The sequence below is a fragment of the Cupressus sempervirens genome, chromosome 9 (assembly GCF_028749045.1).
Source record: "Cupressus sempervirens isolate cs-2001-9-10 chromosome 9, ASM2874904v1, whole genome shotgun sequence".
NCBI classification, from domain to species: domain Eukaryota; kingdom Viridiplantae; phylum Streptophyta; class Pinopsida; order Cupressales; family Cupressaceae; genus Cupressus; species Cupressus sempervirens.
The window spans coordinates 803,706,606-803,725,100 of record NC_143126.1 but is presented as its reverse complement, the minus strand read 5'-3'; positions in this window follow the sequence as shown (position 1 = coordinate 803,725,100).

The window sequence follows — 18,495 nt, the reverse complement described above, 5'->3', positions numbered from 1 at the left end:
AATTCTCTGACATAATGATACTTGATTGCGATGTGCTTGGTTTTTGCATGCATTACTAGATTTTTGGATATGTTTATACCATTTGTGTTATCACAATACAATATCACAGGTTTTGTTACCTCTTCTTTCATTCCTTTCAATAGATGTGTGAGCCACACAATGTTTGTGCAATTGACTGCTGCTGCCACATATTTTGATTCTGCAGTGGTCTGGGATGCGCATGTTTGTTTCTTGCTAGTCCAGGTAACTAGCCTTTTGCCTAAAAATAATGCACTTCCACTTGCACTTTTTCTATCATCAATGTTGCCTCCCCAATCTACATCTGTATATGCATTGAGCTCAAATTTTCCATTCTTTTTGTAATATAGACCAAAGTTATCAGTTCATTTAAGATATCTCATTATTCTTTTTACTGCTATGAGATGATTTTCTTTCGGATTAGCAGAGAATCTAGCCACTATTCCAACTGCTAATGCTATGTCTGGTCTACTATGTACAACATATTGTAGTTTTCCAATCATGGATATGTACATTGTTTGATTAACTTCAGCTAATTCATCATTTTTGGATAGCTTATTTCCTGTTGCCATTGGTGTGCTGACTAGTTTGGACTCCTCCAATCCAAATGCTTTAAGAATCTCTTTGATGTACTTTGATTGTGTTACAAATATACCATGTTTGAGTTGATGTACTTGCAATCCAACAAAAATTTTGATTTCTCCAAACATAGAAATCTCAAATTCATGTTTCATTTTGTCAGCAAAGCCTTTGCAAAGCACATACTTTCCACCAAACACTATGGCATCCACAAAAATTTTAGATACAATAATAGCCTTTCCTTCTTCTACTTTGATGTACATGTTGCTGTGATCATCAGTTCTTTCAAATCCTATTTGCACTAGATACTTGTGAAGTCTCTCATACCATGCTCTAGGTGCTTGTTTCAAACCATAGAGTGCTTTATGTAGCTTACAAACCATATCCCTGTTGTTCTCATCAACAAATCCCTCTGGTTGTTCACTATAGACTTCTTCCTCTAGTATTCCATTTTAAAAAGTAGACTTTATATCTATCTGATAGACTTTAAAATCTTTATATGTAGCATATGCAAGCAAAGTTCTTACTCCTTCCATTCTACCAACAGGGGCAAATTTTTTCCCATAGTCTAGTCCTTCTTCTTGAGCATAACCCTTGCATACTAGTCTAGCTTTATTTCTGGTAATCTCACCATTCTCATCTAGCTTATTTTTGAATACCCACTTGGTGCCAATCACATTCTTGTCAACTGGTCTGGGAACCAAACTCCAAGTTTTGTTCTTCTTTATTTGATCAATCTCTGCTTCCATAGCTTTATACCAGTCATCATCTTGTAATGCACCATATATTGTCTTAGGTTCAAATTTGTTGATCAGATATGACTCATGTCTCAGTCTGTTCCTTGTCATTGGTCTTGCATCTTTGTCACCAATTATCTGTTCAGCAGGGTGATGTCTTTTTACATATTTGGATAATCTTGGTTCTATCCTTGTTTCCATGTTTGATCTTTCAAATTCAAGATCACTATGCACTTCATTGTCAGGATGTTCTTCATTTATTTCATGTGTACTATCTTCAAAATCAGATTGTGCATTTTCTTCATTCTGCAACTCGGCTTCTGAATGCAACTCAGCATTCACTGGTTGTGAGTCAGCTGAAACTAAAATTTGTTGTTGAGTTTCAATTTGATTGACATCATCCTCATCAACAGTCATTCTTTCATAAGAATACACAAAGGTTATGTGTTCATCCATTGTCTTTGGTTCTTTAGCTTGAACTTCTGTATGTTCATCAAAATTTACATTTGCACTTTCCACAATTTTGTTAGTGTTAGTATTCAAACACTTGTATGCCTTACTTCTAGTGGAATAACCAAGGAATATGCCTTCTTCACTTTTTGCATCAAATTTTCCATTTCTGGCATCTTTACGAATAAAGCATTTGCAACCAAATACTTTGAAATTTTTTACATTGGGTGAGTGACCATACCATAATTCAAAAGGTGTTGTATTTGTACCTTTCTTGACTTGTACTTGGTTTAGTGTATGAACAGCTACACTTACAGCTTCTCTCCAGTATTTAAGAGCAATAGTCTTTTCCATCATTAATGTTCTGGCATAGTCAATCACAGATCTATTTGTTCTTTCAGCAATTCCATTCTATGGGGGAGTTCTAGGAGCTAACATTTGTCTTTTGATTCCTTTATCATTACAAAATATCTCGAATTCATTTGATGTGAATTCACCACCTCTGTCTGATCTTAGGCATTTCAAGCTCTTTCCTATTTCCTTTTTAACTCTAGCCACATAACACTTAAACATTTGAAAAGCATTAGATTTTTGCTTTAAGAACATAACAGTCATCATCCTGGAATAGTCATCAACAAACAACATTATGTACTTATCTCCTTTATAGCTTTGTACTTCCATTGGACCACATAAGTCAGTATGAACTAACTCAAGTACTTCTCTAGATGTATAGTTTTTGCTTTTGAAACTTGACTTTTTCATCTTTCCTAGCTGACACTGTTTGCACATAATATTATTAGGCTTCTTCAATTTTGGTAAACCTCTGACTCTCTTCATTATACTGATATTGACCAGATTATCAAAGTTGACATGACATAATCTTCTATGCCATAACCATTCATCATCAAATTTTGCAATGAGACAAGAAACATCATCCATATCAAGGTAAAACAAATTACTTCTTGTTTGATCTCCTTTTCCTATCAGTTTGCCATCAATATCATAGATTTTTGCAATTTTGTTTCCAAATTCTACTTTGCATCCTATATTGCCTAACTGTGAGACACTCAGCAAATTGTAGTTCAATCCTTCAACATAGTATGCATGATCACATGAAATTTTCTCTATGAGCTTAATGGAACTTTTTCTTTTGATTTGACACGGAGCATCATTACCAAATCTAACACTATTTCCATCATACTGAGTAAAGTTAACAAACTTACTTTTGTCTCCTATCATGTGATGTGAGCATCCACTATCTATGATCCACACGTCATTCTTGTTCATACATGTTACCAGTGTTGTGGGCTCTTCTTCATTAGATTGATCCTTCATGGCTACATAAACAACTTCATCATCATTATCATCAGAATTTTCTTCAACAATATAACACTTTTTGCCTTTTTCTCTGTACTCTCTTTTTTCCTTTGAAGATGTAACCATACCTTGTCACCAATCTAAAACTGATGAGGAGTGCGATGTTTATCATGCCTCTCTTTATACTTTTGATTACTCTGCTCCAATATCTCATAAACTTGTTGTTGTAGGTGCCTAATGTTATTAATGAATTTTTCTTCTCTATCTACCTCCTTGTCACTATTCAATACGCTATTAGACTATAGAACTGGTAGTGCAACATCCATTGGTGCCAATGGCTAATACCCAAGACAAACCTCAAATGGACTATGCCCTGTAGTACTATGTAGTGCACAGTTGTAGCTGTGTTGCACATAGGGTAAGCTTTCATCCCATGTGCGAGGATGTTTTGAATGATACATCCGTAAGATATGAATGATCATTCGATTCACCACTTCTGTCTGCCCATCTGTTTGGGGATGGAATGTTGTAGACTTTGTCAACTTTGTGTCCATTTTATCCCATAGTGTGGACCAAAATTTGCTGATGAATCTGCTATCCCTATCAGAAATAATGCTTTTGGGTAGCCCAAAATGAACCCAAACATGTTCAAAAAATAACTTCACAGTCTCTTCTACAGTAATCATCTTTCTACATGCCACCATAATAGCCATTTTAGAAAACCTGTCTACCACAAAATATACACAATCATGTCCCCGCCTGGTGGTTGGAAGCCCTGACATAAAATCCATTAAAACTGATTGCCATGGCTATCAAGGATAGGTAATGATAAGTATAGACCCAACTTACGGTTTTCTGGTTTTGCAATTGCACAGGCTGCACAAGCTTGTATATAGGAAATGATGTCTTGCTTCATTTTTGGCCAATAGAAATGTTTTTGAAGGATAGAAGTAGTCTTACCAATGCCAAAATGTCCTGCAACATGACTATAATGGGCTTCCCAGATCATTTTCTTCTGTTCCTCAGTGGGTACACATATATAACCAACATGGAAAAGTAACTCATCTTGCAAGTGAAAATCATGGATATGCTTTCCTTCGAAAAAACTGTTATAAGTATGAGAAAAATCAGGGTCAACACCATAGATTGCTTCCCATGTGGATGATTTATGACCACACAAATCCAACACCATTGTCAAACCTGCAATTGGAGTTCTACTCAAGCAATCTGCCACTTTGTTACTGCTTCCTTTTTTATGATGGATGTTGAGGTGAAATTGTTGTAGATAAGCTGACCATCTTTCATGCCTATCATTCTGCAACTTCCCTTGTGTCTGCAAGAATTGAAGAGGTTTATGGTCTGTATGTATAATTGTCTCCTTTCCCAATATATAATGTTTACATTGTTTGCAAGCCTAAACAATAGCATACAACTCCTTGTCATAAGTGGGGTACCTATGTACTATATCAAAAAAAGTTTCACTGTGATAGGCAATAGGATGCCCATGTTGCATGAGTACTACACCGAGAGCATAATTAGATGCATCAGTTTCTATCTCAAATGATTGTTGCAGATCTAGAAGGGCCAATACTGGTGCTGAACATAATCTTTTCTTTAACTCCTCAAATGCTTTTTGTTTTTCCTCTGTCTACTGAAATTTTGCTTGTACTCCACCCCTTAGTGATTGATTGAGAGACCATGATATGTGTGAGAAATTAAACACAAATCTACGATAGAATTTTGCTAAGCCCAAGAAGCTGCGAAGTTTTGTTAAATTTTTAGGAGATGGCCAATCTCAGATTATTTGAATTTTTACTGGGTCAACATGAACACCTTCAGTATCAATTATATATCCTAAGTATTGAATACTCTGTACACCAAAAGAGCACTTCTCCATGTTGGCATAAATTTTCTTATGATGGAGGCATAACTTTCTAGTCCTAGCTCTGATTTGTAAATTGTTTACTTCGTTGGAAAGCTGGTCAAAAACTCTAGAACCAAAATTGGGACATCAAACCACGGTTAGATGTCCCAGAGGAAGATTGTCCCAAAAATGCTCCGAAGGCCTTCAGAAATGCAGTTTACTGAGACATAGAAAAATATCGAAGAATTTTATTATTTTTGTATTTTTCCACTGCCAACCTGATCATCAGATCACACTTTCAATTCAATCTTTTGCTTGGCTTCAATCACTTCAGCTCTGACTACTTGTCTTTCTCTCAAGCTTCGTCTCCTTAAGTCTTCTTACTCATCATACCAATGCATCCATATCTGAGGTCTTCTTATTGAAATAGAGTAACTATGCTCTCTTTCCTCCTTAGCATCTCCTTCAGCATTGTATGCTTTCATGCTTGACCGCCTCTCTCACTTTTCTTCATGACCTTATGACTCCTTAAATAGAAATCTAATTTTCCTTTTCCCTCTCAATTCTCCCTCTCCAATTTGTAGGGTTTCAAATGGATTAGGTAGGATATAATGTATCTACCTCATATCTTGTTCTTATCTAGAAACTTCGTCTAGGTTCTAGTTGTAACCTCAAAAATGTTCTACATGGTGTTCTGTGCCACTAGCTCATCATTCTTATCTTCCATTTAATTCACAGACTTCTAGATATCAACTTTGTCAGCTTAAATCTGGCGAATCTTCAATTTTCAAAATAATGCAGCAACTCAGCATTATTGGTTTACTAATGCTCGGCACTCTGTTTTACTCGGCACTGTTGGTTTTACTGGTGCTCGGCGCCTCTGTGTTACTCGGCACTTATATCTACTCGGCACTTGTATTTGCTCAGCACTTGATAAACTCTATATCACTCGACATCTGAAGTTTAACTTGCTCAACTTCAACTAAGAATCTGTTCGGAACCTACTAGCTTTGCTCGGCTCCTTCTCTCTAATGAACTTTAGTTAGGCTTTACAGATGTCTTAGCTAAAACCTTACATCTTTGATATGTTTCGGTGTGCCCATTCTCTGTGTCTTATAGTATGTCATCAACACACTTATTTCATCAACGGCTTGATTGATCCTTGTACTTCATTACAACATCATAACTTCAACCTTTCTCTTGGTGTTCTAGTTACATCTTATTGATTGCCTCCTTCTTGTCAATCAACTAATTGATAGTATTTGGATCACTAAAGTAATTGTCATTCCTGCAGGTAGTAAGTTTGACATCAATAACAAAATAATGATTGAGAACATTCTTTACCAGTTCCATATGATCATTCCAACAATCTTCCTTATGATCTTTTCAATCATTTCCAACAACTTTATCTTTAAATTTTATTCATTTATTTAAGTAATTCATGAGACATTTTTTAACAATATATTTATTGACTTAATTAATAACATTATTTAGAGTTTATTATTAAAATAAAACTCCTATATAATTATCATTAAATTAAATAAATATAAATATGTCAAAAATAGAACTTTAATAAAATCTTTAGATTTAATTCTTTTATTTAATTAATTTCTCAATTAATTAAATTTGAATTAAATATCAAATTTCTTTATAAAATTTTCATTAAATTATCTTTTAATTTGATTTAATTATAAAAGAAAATCACCACATACCTACAAAATCAAAAATGACAACTCAACTAAAGGCAAAGAACATAATCAAACTCTAGGGTCAAAATCACAAATTTACATCACTTGACGAATTTGGATGGGTAAACTAACTTAGATACTTTTCCTATTTTCTAGGACAATTGGCTTAGGGTTTAGGATTTGGACTCAAGAGTTATCTCCCACTTATACCATTGAAATACTATGATAGGGTATGCTCATCATGGAAATTTAGGGAAATTGATACCTAGTACATACAATCTGCATAAAATTTGTGCATGTACAAACACAATATTCTAAACTAAATAGGTAATGGAAGGAAGTGGTTCATCATGTAGATCTCAACTAGCAGGTGACTATGACTCCCTTCCTCAACCACATCAAAAATGTTAAACATAAAGAAAACATACAAGCACACCATACACATGCAAGTATGGGGTAAGTATCCTTAGAAACTGCACAAAAATCATTCATCTAACTAACATCATTCAATAACTAAAATAAGTAGCACTAAGTATCTCAACATATATATCAACTGAATATGAAATACAACTAATCAATTTTGGTAATCCAACACCACTAATCGTAAAACATAATAATAGAATAGGCCTACAAGAATCCCATGAAAACAAATAAGAAAAGTCAAGTAGGGGTAGGCATTACACTTGTTCAAAAAATTTCTATTGATGGGGGAAAATATTTTTAGGATATTGCAAGGATGAACCTGCATAGATGCAAATTCATAATCTCCCATTTATTGAGGCACCTTTCTGTAGGTGGTCTTTTGTAAGGAATAGCAAGCGACATTGTTATGAGTCAAAATCAATAGGATACACCTTTAAGAGGGCCACAAGTATTGATTACCAAATGAGGATAAGGGTTGATGCCCAAATAATGCATTTACAATAACACATATACAAACTGTACAAGGTCTCCTCAGTTGAACTCCTTCTGGAAGAGGGTCTAGCCAAGATTTAAGAGGAAATGTGTTACTATGGGAGTGATGAGTTGAGGAAGGAGAGATTGAAAAGGGTTATAGCATTGGTGAAGAGAAGAGAGATTAGGGTATGATCATTTTGATATAATATTTTTTTCTTTATGCGAGAAATCTATGCAAACATGTGAACCACTTTAGAGAAATTTGTTGATATTCATTAAATGTGTTGCTAACAGAGCACTCCATTTTTAGCCAATATGGGTTTTGTGGATGGTGTTGTTGAAAGATCAATATATGCACCACCTTCTACCTCAGTTATTGGTGATCAGAGTTGTGTGTGATGATCTCAGCATGATGGAATAAGAATGGTAGAGGGAAAAGAACCTTTGTAAGAGCTAAAAAAAATTATTGACTTTGAGGACAATATAAGGGGGATCCCTTCTATTACCAGAAGTGAGAGGGTGGAGGTAACAAGGAACAAAAAATGTTATTTTTCTATTTCTGTAAGATCAAATAACATTTTTTTTTTTTTTTTCACTACTCATGCATTTTGTGGTTGTGAAGATTTTGATTTGATATCTGAAAAATGAAACGAATTTTTTATTCTATGTTAGTCGTCCACCACAAAAGACACTATTGCAACAATATTTGAGTGTGAAGATGGGTATGTCCTTTCTCTCCTAGCTTCTTCATGTCAGGGTGTTAAATCAACATCAGTAAAATGCACGAGTGGCAGTAAGTTTGTGTTAGGAAAGCACAGAAAAGGAATATTGGTTGATAAAAATGATTTTGAAGTTTGGGTAAGTAGTATGTGGTTGGTGCAAGTAATGTGTTATTCAACACATATGTTATTGGTTTTTTGAATTTCATTATAACCCACTATTAATGGTAATGGTGGTGTTTAGGGGTGCATAGGATAGCAGCCTACAGTTGAACATCTTGAAGAAGCGATATGTTCACATTCAATTTAGTGATTGGTAGAGACTTTGGTGTACATAATGTTGATAGTGGTATCCATGTCACTTAATACCTATATTATTTGGTTATATGTAATGCAGGTCAACAATAGTGGTGTTTCCTTTAACACTCCATCCATGATGGAGGCCCCAGATGGAGATGTACATAATGTATTTTGGTTATTTCCCAAAGGAAGATTGGTTTAGACTTATTGTAATTTGAGAAAGCATTTTTCTAATTTTTATGGGCCAAGACATAGCGAGGAGAGATGTTGCAATGTATTACAATTCTTTGGTTGAGTGATCCATAAGGCTAGTTGGAACTATAAGCTCGCACCCATCAGACAATTGAAAAGCTACACCTTTGGAAATGGGTATGGAAAGCTAGATAGATGTGCAAGATAAGTTGTAGAGTCCTTGTGAATCAATAAAAGTGACAGATGTATCCTTTCTTTCTATTTGTAAGTAATAATATTATCATAATTGGGACAGACAATCTAGGTTTCCTCTAAGCATACTTTATGATTGCAAGGAGCAGATGATGATGAGGGAGGCAAAGAGAAAGTGGTTTTCTTTTATGCTATTGGTGATCATGTAGACCTACAATGTCAGGGTGTATTGGTAGGTAAAGGTATCATTGAAGATGTGGGTAGTGATGTGATGTGCCACAACAAACCACTTTGTGTAGGGGCTACAATAGTCAAAATAGTAGAGGTTCTTAACTCGACTGCTAGGCTTCCCTACCCTCATTCTTTTTCTAAAGTTTTAAGTAACTTGTTAATTTTTTTTGAAGCATGGAATATATGTAGCCTATCCTGTAATACATATTGGAGTAGCATAAGGTATTATTGTCTCTCTTATGTTTTTCCCTAAGCTAATAGTTTATTGATGTCTACATATATTAATGTCATTTATCTGGAGGTTGCACTCATCCAACTTGTGTACATAACTTTAGGCTAAAGTGCAAGACACATCAAAGGAAAGTCCTTATTTTCAGTTGAGTTGGACCATTCAAACTATGCTTTTTGATTTATGCAAAAAATATGTGTTGCATATTTTATGCATATTGATTTGTTGTGCTTTGTTGTTTTAAATTGGAATCCCTTCATCCTCCTTTACTCCTACGTCTTCACTATTGTAACCACTCCTGTAGGTAAGTAAAACAAAATAATAGTTTATGTGTAATTATTTGTATATATTGTATCATAATAATCCATACTTATATGTGAGCATGTATATTTCTATACTTATTATTACATACATAATTAGATATTTTAATCTTTTTTTACATTCTAAATATATATATGTATATTTATCTTCAAACATGTAGTAGAATAGATTATTTTTAACTTCAAATGTGTTTAGTATACTTTGTTGGATTTGTGTTCTTGTGAATATTTGGATGCCTAGTTTGTAGTCAATATTGAACAAAACTCTTATTTGTGCAGGAGGGAGAAATTGAACATGTCGATGATCCGATATTGCCTTTACTTGTATTTTGTTTTCTAGAAATTTGTTTGTTTTTGTATCTAATAAACATGTGGATGGTTATTTTGTAGTCAAAAAATCCACAATTTCCTTCCCATGATGTATAATGTTTAGTCATCATCCCTAGAGACCATGTCGATCTTTATCAATGTAATATGCTCATTGGTTGAGGTGTGGTATTAAGGAATGATACAATTCCAAATTGGTATACTTCCATGACCATGATGGATGTCCTAGTAGGAGTGGTGAAAGTTTGTTTCAAGGAAGTCCTTATGACAAGAGCTCTGCCTCCTTATGCTGATGGATTGGATTTTGAAGATATATTTCCAAAAGCTGACGAATCCATTCAACTATGGAACATCTGCGATATAAAAAATTTAGTGGATTTGGTGCACTAAATGATTTGGTCTTAGAAACATACTATTTGTTTGCATAGTTTTGGTCATTACTATATTGGCTACGTTGATGTCGGTCTTTTGCTTTAATTCTTGTGGTCTATGCATAGGTAAAAAATGTTAGAAACAACACAAAAGAAAAAGGAAAATCACAAAAATTGTGGGTTGGTCAAGGAGGATTGCACCAATGTGTGTGGCTCATTTGCAGTCATTAGGGACACAAAATGAGGGTGCAAGTTTAAAAATGCATATTTGGAGTTCATGTCAATGTAGGTCATAGCGTGTTATAATTAAACAATATTTTTCCTCCATGCATGTGTAGTTGAAATTGTAGTAATGGTCTATAAAAACATGACATTTTACTTGATGGACTGAAGAATGTGAAAGGAATATCTCCATGCATAGAGTTGGTGTGGCCTCTTATGTTTGTAATTAAGTTAGAATCATGTTCAATAACAAGTTGTACTCATATGGTAATAAAAAAATTTAATGAATGAACTTTTATATATATTACAAATCTTGATTTCTTTAATTTAATGTCTTATTCTAATGTTATTCAATGAAATTTGATGTCGTAAATGGTATTTGAATATTTTTGTAATTATTAAATGACAAGCATTGTAACTAGGTAGACTAGAATTGTAGTGGTGTTCATTTGACTCATGGTAGCCATCTAGTTAATCAAGTAATTAAAAGGTGTTATTTTAGTCGTCTGGCCAAGTAATGGAATTGAAACATAACAAATAAATAAATCCATTCAAATCAATGTATTATTTCAATTTATAATGTATCTAATGGTTATTTCAAATGTATAGTAACTTTTATCATAAATTGTTGAATATTTTTCTTCAATTTCATGAATGTTTTAATAAATTGGAGATGATTTGATCTTATCATTGTATTAAATGGATACTCCTACTTCCACTGAACAATATTGACCACATATTTTTCTATTTTGTGGCAACTCTTCTATTCATTTTGTTCACAAAATGAAAATTATATTGTATTTCTAAGGGATATTTTATTAATCTTCATTATTAGAATGTAAGCATAGTTCTTATATGTTGATGCAGTCATGGGTAGTCGCAAAGATGTCTGCAGAAAGGAAGCTCTTGATCAATCATCATTTGATATTCCCATGACTAGAACTATAGGATTTTCAAAGTGTGCTACTTTTGGGAAGTGTGGAAAGATGAATAACTCATCAACTGAGGGGTAATGACAGAGTTCAAATGAAGTATGTTCATTGGGCATATCAGATACTAGTGGTGTGGTGGGGCTAGGCAATAGTCATGACAATGTAGGCTTAAACAATCTCACCCTAGATGATAGCTTCAATAGCTCACTCCAAGAGAAACACAGTCAGCTTCAAGAGAAACATATATCTTTGTTGTTAGAGAATTTGGTTACATATGAAGCAGATAATAAGCACCTAAAGTTGCAAAATGCTGAATTGGAGATGAAAAATGCTCAATTGGAGATGAAAAACAAAGAGCTAGATAGGTTTCTTATAGAGGTAAAGGAGAAAAATATTGAGTACTATCTTCAACTGCATGAACAACAATTGATCTATCACAATCTAGGGGAATCACTTGCTACAAACAAGAAGATGTTCTCTGACTCAACCCGTATGTACAAGGACATGTTAGATGTCTTCAAAGGTCATAGTGAAGGGTAGAAGGAGAAGTAAAATGAGGTGGTTTTTTTTCCTTCTAATAGAGGGCAACAACCAACTTCCACCCCATCTTCAACACTCGAATGTGAAGGTGTGTCAAAACATGTTTAGATATGCATATGTAATTGAATATTTTATGCCACATGTGGCTTTTGTTCATTTCAATGACAAATCCTAGTTGTAGAAAACGATGTCATATGAACATAATGTTTGGATATATAAACCAATGTCTTCTGAAAAAAAGTAGACTATTGGCACTTATATTTGACAATTTGGTGCATTGATAATTAATATCTAAAATATATTTTTGTACACTATTAATGTTTATAAATCATTACGGATCCACTTTATTCATCATTATATAATGGAATGCCACTTTTATATACATATTGTTGCTCTTATTTTGCAAGGATTAAATGCAATAAATGTCATGGATGGATTGAAGTTTTTTCTTATTAAGTAAATATTTCATATCAGATGACTTTCAATTGCAATGTCATATGATGTGCAAGTTATTAAATTAAAGTGCATTGCTGTTGATTTCATTTCATACAATATGTAATGCAAGAAATCTAATGAATGGATGTAATAAATTGCAAATGAAGTATTTGTTTTCTATGAAATTGGTATCTATTACTTTTTTTCTATGGTTGGTTGAATGTAGATGCTATTTTCCTTTTTTTTAAATGTTTGCATGGGTTTGAGGCTACAAGAAATGACAAGAAACCAATAATAGTTGACATGAAATGGAATATGTATTCTACAACAATGAACAATTACAATTAAATTTATTTCAATTAGATGTTATCAACATATAATAAAGGAAACTATTACTTTTTCGAGAGAAACCATATCCTTATTGATTCAACAATACATTTAGAAGAAACTATTGAAATTGAGCAACTAATCCTAACCAATAAATAGGAAGTATACCAAATTCATTTTTGACAATTGGTTAATGAAGATATGTAATTGTTGTCATTGATGGCAACACATGATGTACATGCTTTTAGAAAACCTAAGAAATAAAGATACTTAGCTTTTGGTACCCAAAAAATTAGATGGAGACGGTATACATATTGACGATGATGTGTACAACCTTAGACATTAGTACGGATTGTATGGATAAAAGATATTCAAGATTTACCAAACACCAAAATTGGATGTAAAGGAATTACTTTGTTTACAAAATAATTACTTGACCAATTAGAGCTGACATCCTAAATGTTTACTCTAAGTTAGAAAAGTATATTATGGTCTTAGTCGACCTAGCAGTAATTTGTGAAAAGGCATGGTATTTATGCAAAGACATATTACAAGTTTACTTGGAGAAGTTGTGAATGAATTTTGTAATGTGAAGTAGTGTGTAATTGTATTGTGATAAATGATATGCAAACCTTTTGTGAAATGATATATGCAAAGTTTTGAGAACCTAATTTTGTGATCCAAGATCGAGTTGAGGTCAAAGATTAGTCAAGAAAGAAGTTACAACACCTATATACCTAAGGACTAATTACTTGTTTGGGGAATGAGCTCTTCTTGTAATCAGAAATGCATGTTTGGATAGTGAGCTCTTCTTGCATCTATTGTACTACAACTCCTAACAGGGTTGGAATCTACTAACAGGGACTCTCTATACTGAATTTTCTCATTGACTCCTAATAGGGTCCATCCTCTAATAAGGAACGTATATATTAGTATATTATCTAGTGGGTACCATCCCTACCGAGGTTTTCCCTTGGCCAGGGTTTCCCTAGTTAACAAAATATGGTGGTATGAGTTATCATTCTGCATGGTTACTATTACTGTTCAACATTATTTATTTACTTTCTTATGCATGGTACAAAATAATTAATAATATCTAATTGGTGATAAAAGGATATACAATGTTGATTCACCCCCCTCCCTCCCTCTCAGTATTTCCTTATTTCTAATAATTGGTATCAAAGCCTAGTTACTCAGAAGAGGATTAACAACTTGAGTAAGATCCTTATGGATATCGAATAATTGATGAAGAACCTTGAAGAGACACTTGAAAAAATTGATCTTCTTATTGAAGAAAGAGATAAGTTGAAAGATAGATATGAAGACTCCAAAGTATATATTGGACAATTGAAGGACAAGATTGAACATCTCAAATCTAAACCTAAATCTACTAAATCTAAAACTAGTGATGATGATTATTCAAAACTGAAGAGAAAGTACAAAATCTTGAAGTATGAATTAAAGATTACCAATCTAAAGTTGAGCTTGAAGAGTGATCCTAGCAAAGTTGAATCTGATTTGAAGACTAAAAGTTCAGATCTTAAAGCCAATCTAGAAAAGATGACTTTTGAGCTTGAAGCATTAAAAGCAAATCATGAAGAACTTCAAAAGTACAACACTATTGTGAAAGGTGAATTAGTTCAAAGTAAAGTATAGCTTGAAAAGATATATTCTAGTAGAGAAAAGCTTGATGATTCAATGTCAATACAGAGACCTACCTATGATAAGACTAGTCTTGGTTATCTATTTAACATGTTTGCAAAGAAACTTGAAAATAGACCAAATTTGAAAGGAAAAGATAAATCTAATGATAAGATTGAATCTAGTCAATCTTCTAATAAACCTAAAGAAGTTGGATAAGACAAGGAAGCCAAGATATTGGATGAACCAAAGAAAGTTGAATCTCTTAAGGAAACTAGGTATGAATTTAGAGGTAAGTTTTTTTCATTTAATAAAATAGGTCATATGAAAAGAGATTGTATGAATCAATCATTTAATCATTTTACAATTTTTTATTGTCACAATTGTCATTGTATGGGTCATGAAGCAATTGATATTAGGAAACCCAAATATGATAATGATAGAAGGAATAGTAGAATGCCTAGAAATACTAATCCTATAGATAGAAGAAGATCTAATGAGAGGACATCAAGAGAAGGAATACCTTATGAAGAAAGAAGGAAAATCGTGTGTTATAAGTGTAACAACTTTGGACACATAGCCCAGAATAGTCATGCATCTATTAATTGGCAGAATCCTAGAAGCAGAACCCTAGTATGTCAGTTATGCAACAACTTCAGACATACAATAAAATATTGCAAAATGGACAGAAGCAATAATGGAAGAAACTTTAGAACTTAGAAAAGGAATCATGGAAGAAACTTCAAAAATGATAGAAGGAATCATGGAAGAAACTTTAGAAATAGAAGCAACAACGCGACGAACTTTGAAAATGATAGAAGGAATCATGAGAGTAAGTTTGGAACTAAGAAAGACAATGAGGAACAAAAAAATGTAGTCAGTGAACTTTGAGGAGAAATTAATGAAGCATTTGTGAAGGGATTGAATATTTTTGAAGAAGTTAGATGATGCAGAGACAAGAAAATTGAAGTCAGCAATCGAGTTTGATTTAACCAAGTTGAATTAAGCTTGTTCATAGCACCAGAATTTGAAACTTCATTTAGAGATCAAACTATAGGTAGCAAAATTTGGGAAAAGGTGTATCAAGATAAGTTTAGACTGTAGCTATGCTCGCTTGTAATTTAGAACTTATCGAAACTTGTTATGAAGGAATTAAGAGTTACTATTATAATAGGGAAAGTTAATTCTATATCAAAAGATGAAACTATGTTTTTACAATGAATTTCAAGGAGCAAAGTTCCTTGGAGCATTGTCATGATGCAAGGAAGCTATGGTAAACCTTGGGTAGCATTTGAAGATCGAATAAAGATTTCAAGCAGATATTTGATTTCAGAATGTAATTACAACTTTTTCATATTTGTAAAGTACACAATAAATACAAGCTCTAATTGAATGAATAAAATGGAGTATAGACTTGATTACCACTTCATTACAACCACATCAAAAGCATAGAGCACTCAGGAGAGACTTGACAAGGTGATTTCAAACTAAACCCTATTTTAGAAAGAGGTATTTTGTCGTTTCTCTACATAATTTTTTTGATAAAGTTTATATTTGATAAAATCATGGATATGTCAGTAGTTCATAGTGTTGAGAATGAAGAGAGACCAAAATTTAAGGTTGTTTCTGTGAAACCTATAGAAGAAAACCATAATTTAGCATTATCTATTACTCTGAACAACATAGTCTATTTGGAAGACATAGGAAGTTATCTTAATAGCAAGTTTGAAACTATTGGGAGCAAGTATATGAACAAAGATATGGAAATTTTCTTTAACCATGATATGTTATTAAAGCCTAGATTTGAACATTTGAAAGAACTAGACCTATTTAAATATCACTTCTACTGAGAATTGGAAAATGAAGAATGGAATCAATCATGCTAAGTAGAATTCATGATGGAAAATTGTAGATAGAAGATAATGTGGTTGACATTTAAGTTGACCTTATTCATGTGGTAACTAGTCTGAGCAAACAAGGCAATGTACCTATAAGTGAGAAACTAGTTAAGAAGAAAGTTGAGAGCTATACTAAGGCAGTTTATAATGGGAAGGCCATGGTGATTAGCACCATTAAACAAGATGATATAAGATTTCTAAGTAGAATCATTGCCTATTCTATTTGTGAAAGTTCTAAGATTGATGAATTATTTGTAGGATTCATCTATGTAGCTTATAAGATTTGTGTTGAGAAAGAACAAGTTAACCTAAGTGAAATTTTGAGAGTGCAACTCCTTGAAAACTTAGAGAAAATCAAGAGGACCAAGAATGGTGTGTTTAGATTCAAATCATTGATCAATCATATATTCTTTCATGTACTTAAGATATTTCCATATTTATCAATTATAGAAATTATGAGTAGTGAGAGATGTACCATGGAAAAGATTACAGATGTATGTAGAAGACATCCAATAGACAAAATCTTAGACAGTGGAAATTTGATCATTAAAACATTTTAGAATGGGATGAAACAAGGTTTTAGAAAGATTCAAAAATGATATATGTGTTATGGTTGGTATAGATTTAACTTATATTCAAGCAATAGAACCTCAGGAAACATTTCTTGATCCTTTAGGTTATGAGTTAAGTGATGATGTAACCATTGGATATATTGATCTATTGTTGAACTCTGTAAAGGACCAAGATGAGTACAGATTTGGGACATATGAAGAGATTACTGGGTGAACCCATAATAATGGGTTCCACTTTAGTGGGACGAACAAAAATGAAAAAAATTGCAAAATGAGAAATTGAGTTTACCAATTGTTCGCGCCTTATTGTGTTCGCGCGAACTTTTTTTTAATCATGTTCACGCGAACATATTTTGTATGTTCGCACGAACATATGTGATAAATATGTTTGCGCAAACATGATTTGAATGTTCGCGTGAACATACGTTTACACGAACATGGTAAATGTGTTCGCACGAATGCCATGTTCGCACGAACATGAAAAATCACAAAAATTTTAACCTTTTTTTCATTTTTTTATTTTTTTGCTTTTTTGACTGCAATAATTACAGGAGAATGATCTCCTACTGTAAAATTAAAAAATGTCAAAATGTGCTGCTCGAAGCAAGCTTTCCAACGACTATAATTTTAATACATAATTTAATCATTAAGACTTTCAAATATGAGTTTAACTCATTATAGGTTCATTACCGATTGAACATCAACCGACTTTGACACCTCGAGAAAATTAGTAAATTAGGTCAAAAAAAGTTTGAAAAATATGGAGGAACTGGCTTATTGAGATACATTTCTATTCAAAAAATATATATGGTTTATGATAAATTGACTTCAAATTATCTGTGTCAAACGGAATGTATGTCTGAATTACGATTCATGTCACTTCAAAACTTCATACAATATTCAACCAAAATAAATCAAACCAAATGCATCCTCTGGATATTGATGTTACAAATCGAACATCAAAAGAATTACTTCATTATCATTTCTAGAAAAAAAGTTATGTGTGTCAAACGGACTGTCACTTTTTAAAATATTGAATTTTATTATGTACCACTTTTTGGAGGAGATAAAAAAAATTGACATAAATAATTTTTTTTTTTGGATTAAAAAATATGGTTACAAAGTAGGAACAAAGTACTCAAAATCACTAGTTTATGTCATCTTGAAATTATTTATAGTTTTGGAGATATAGTCACTTGAACGTGACATTTGTTGCAAAAATATTGATTTCAGTGTCAAAATTGGTCAAAAAGTGGAACCCATTATTGTGGGATCACCCTACTTAGTCAGCTTATCAAGCATCCTTAGAGAGAGCATCTCACGAAAAGATTGAGACAATAATGAAGAAATCTCTAATTGAGGCTGGTATGGCAAAAAGTGAGTCATAGGTAGTTAGGAAGATAATGAAACAAGGAAAAATATATGTGCAACCATTATCAATTGGGAAACCACCTAGTGTGTCAACTATAGAAACACCTTCATAACAGAGCATTCAAT